The sequence below is a fragment of the Castanea sativa genome, chromosome 2, assembly GCF_040712315.1.
Source record: "Castanea sativa cultivar Marrone di Chiusa Pesio chromosome 2, ASM4071231v1".
Taxonomy (NCBI): domain Eukaryota; kingdom Viridiplantae; phylum Streptophyta; class Magnoliopsida; order Fagales; family Fagaceae; genus Castanea; species Castanea sativa.
In genome coordinates, this window is record NC_134014.1 from 2,596,969 (window position 1) to 2,601,131 (window position 4,163).

General features: G+C 29.9%; 1 pseudogene; it reads right to left on the reverse strand.

Annotated features, from left to right (window-relative positions):
- Positions 1 to 2,215: 2,215 nt before the first annotated feature.
- On the reverse strand, positions 2,216 to 3,942 carry LOC142624305 (protein FAR1-RELATED SEQUENCE 11-like; annotated as a pseudogene).
- Between the last annotated feature and the right edge of the window lie 221 nt (positions 3,943 to 4,163).

Below are 4,163 nucleotides of genomic sequence, written 5' to 3' on the forward strand. Positions count from 1 at the left end.
ATGCATTTTCAATATATGCACTATTTATAAGATTTATTTAGAGGATCTTTTTTTCTTCCCCCTAAAGGTTAATATTAAATTATTGTATCATCTTCCAATTAATAACACGTCGATTACTGCATAAATAAAATTGGCAAAAATGGATAATAGTTACGGAATACTAGCCTCTGAGCATACGCTCATGCGCGTGCTCAAAGGCTCTTCTATTTTTTGGGTAAGGGTTAATTTAGAGTGTTTATTATAATTTGGGAGTACTACATTTTTCAATTACAAAAAAAAAAAAAAAAAAAAAAAAAAAAACCTAGGGGTGTGATGAAAATTCATTTCACCTGCTAACGCATTATATTCATCACACCCCTAGGTTTTTTTTGTGATTTGAAAAATGTAGTACTCCCAAATTATAATAAATGCTCTAAATTAACCCTTACCCAAAAATTAGAAGAGCCTTTGAGCACGCGCATGAGTGCGTGCTCAGAGGCTAGTTTTATCGTAAAGGCCTACACATTGAATAACTTTTTGACTATGGATCCTTGGCTCCTTGCTACAGACAATTATCTAAGTTTAATGATTAAATAATGCTACCAATGCAAATATATATAAGTATTTGTGAAATTATTTAAGTATTTATATCACAGTTAATTATTTTAACCATAATGAAATTTATTGTGAAATTTATTATAAGTATTTGTGAAAAACTAAATTTATTGTGAAATTTATTATAAGTATCAATTGTGTCTATTATTCACGTCAATTTTATTCTACCACGTGACATTATTTTATTGGACAAACTAAATATGTGTAACATTATTTTGTGGCACTTAGTGGAAAAGTATAAATGAAGAGGCTATTTATGCAAACAATATACATCTTCAAGAGGTAAAATCAAAATTATAAAACTTTAGGATATAAAATCTAAAAACACTCAAATATTAAGGGTGTAGTTTGCATTTTAGCCTATTTTGATATCAAAATTAGTTTGACTTTTTTTTAGGGTAAATTTCAAATTACATCCTTAAATTTTGAGAGTGTTTGAATTTTACACTCTGATATTTTAGAATTTAGATTTAACCTTCAGAAGTTTGTGGATGTTTGGATTTTACACTCCCAAATTTAGAAACTTCGGAGTGTAAAATCCAATTACCCAAAAACTTTAGAAAGTAAAATCCAAATACCCCTAAAATTTAAGAGGTAAAATCCAAATTTTGAAACGTTAGGGTGTAAAATTCAAACACCCAAAACTTTAGGAGTATAATTTGCAATTTTACCCTATTTTTTTATTTTGATATCAATTGTGTGTTTGGATTTTGCTTTAAACAAACTTTCTTTTTGCTTTATGCAAATAATCTAACTTTAAAATTTTTGAAAATAAACTAACTTTTAGCTTTTTATCACACATTTAAGAAAAATAAAGATCACATCAATAAAATCTTTAAATTTCAAGTTTTTATAGAGTGTGAATTTTGACAAATACACATTTGCATTACATTTTCATCTTATAACATCTATGCTTGTAACATTTCAAGATGATACGAGGTCAATAAGTATCACGACAATAAAATCTTGTTTCTTGAAACAATGACCAATTCCTTTTGAGTCCGTAATTTCTATTTGTATATGTGATGGCACGAGCTTGAGTCATTACAATTTTTTTTTTCTGGTCTTGTACCACTAGCCTTATCATAGTAAGTATGTGATAGGCCCCACTCGCAGTCCACCAACTTTTTGTTGGGGCAAACCCGCTTGGGGTTGTGTTGGTGCCCCACTATATTTCCCCATAGATTTAGGGTTTTACATGAGTCGACATTTATTTTATTTAAATATTAAAAATAATAAAATTCAAAATAAAAGAAATAAAAATATTTTATTGATTAGTAGTGGGTTAGAGGTGTTAGAGATTTAGTGTCCTAAGACAATAAAACATAAATAGTAATTTTTAAAATTATTTTAAGTTTAAAAACAGTACCTTGCTATTTTGTGTTTCAAATGTCGTGAGAAGACCGGTTTGCTTTGGATTGAAAAAGTGTCATGATGCATGATATGATATGGGACATTAGATTTCAATTTTAGTGAAACACTATTGTTTCTATGGCAAAATTTTTTATTTTTTCAAGAATGCATGATATTCATTGGCATAATATTGTCAAAATGATAATATAACACCAACAAAAATAAAAAGTTGGCAAACATCATATTGGTGATTTTTTAAGCAAAAGACCTAACATTTCAAATAAAATATTGGGTTCAATCCCGTATCTGTTGAAGTACAATTTTTCATTTTCTTTGCACCATTTGTGGAAGTCGAGTTTTCCTTCTCCTTCTTCGGACATGTAGAGATGTTATGGCCAACATGCTTACAAAACCCACAAATTCTCTTTTGCTTTCCTAATTCTTTTCCACCTTTCATTCTTTTTTGCTTTGGGCAACCTTTTGTCTTTGAGAGCGAAGGACAACGAACAAAACAATCTCCATCTATTGCATCATTAGCATTAGCATCAACTATATTTTCCTTGTCCACTAAATTTTCATCATTCAACACTATCAATTCTTTTCCACCTAATGATGTTTCGCAACACCAACATGGTGGAAGATACAAAGATGGGATTTGGTAACAATCTTTGTGAATGAATACACTAAGTGTGTGACGACAAAGTAAACCCCGAAATTCAAAATTCTTGCAACTACAACTAGTCATCTCACCATCCCATAAGACCAAGTGCTTTTGACTAGTTTTTTCTTCATAATATTGCAACACAAATTCAATACCATTTTCTTGAAGCACCGAATATTGTGTGGCTCTTCCAAACTCCTCTTGAAAAATTTTGGAAGCATAGGGGGTCAACACACTATGTGCTTGTTCTTCTATCAGTGACAATGTTCTTAAAGATGAACCTCTATATTTCTCCAATATTGTATCATGTGATTGTGTTTGCTCAATATCTTCAATGGCAAGGTTAGCCTAAAATTACAAATTTTAAATAATTTAAAGACACATAAAGACTACAAATTTAACAAATAAAAAAATAAATCAAATTCTACAATAAAAGAAGATAAATAATGACTTACTTGTTCAATAAATTGGGTCAAGTTTATATGGGAACTAACAAACCGTTTGATAAATGCATTTATACTTTCGGATTTTCCGGTTGTTGTCATTCTCCCAAAAAAATAGTTACGAAGGTAACATAGTATCCGAAAATGCTTGATTTGATATAAACCACTTACATGTTTGTTAGTAAGCATGTCATATTTTGCCATAACTTGAGACCATTGATGCTCAAATTCTTCACATGAGTCTAACTTATATAACTTGTAGAAATTCGTGCACCAATTTGAATATTGACTACGAAAAATTGCCGTAAACCAACTACTAAATTTAGCAGTTATGTGCCATACACAAAAAGCATGTTTTGTGGATGGCAATTCTTTTGATATAGCCTCTATAATCCATGGATCTTGGTCTGTTAAAATTGCCTTAGGTGACTTCTTCATTAAATTTGCAAAAGTCTATTAATAAAATAAAAAGTTATTAGCACATGAAAAAATATAGAAGGATATATACTATTAAACTACTAATTAATCAAATAGAATAGAAAAATAGTTGCACAACCTTACAAGATAATTAAATAATTTACGTACCTTCATTAGCCATTGAAATGCACTAGTTGTTTCATTTCGAAGAAGTGCACAACCAAAAAGAACTGTCTTTCTATGATTATTGATACCAACAAAAATATCAAAAGGCATGTCATATGCATTTACTTTGTAAGTAATATCAATAACAACCACATCTCCATATTTTTGGTACCAATCGAAACAAGAAGTAGGCGCCCAAAAAATATGCTACAACCTACTCTTTTCATCAGTTGTATATGTATATTGAAAATTAGAATTCTTTTCCTTAGCAACTTTGCACAATTGTAAGAGACCCATAGCATCATTCATTGCAAGTCCACCATTTTTTAATAAGAAAATGCGATCTTTATCTTCTTTAGTGATAACTCAATTGGCAAGAAGAAATCCCACTTTTGAGGGGGACAACAATTCATGATTGTGATCTATAACAAACTTAGTGACATGTCATTTTTGCATAATTGAAAGTCCACCATTTTTTAATAAGAAAATGCGATCTTTATCTTCTTTAGTGATAACTCAATTGGCAAGAA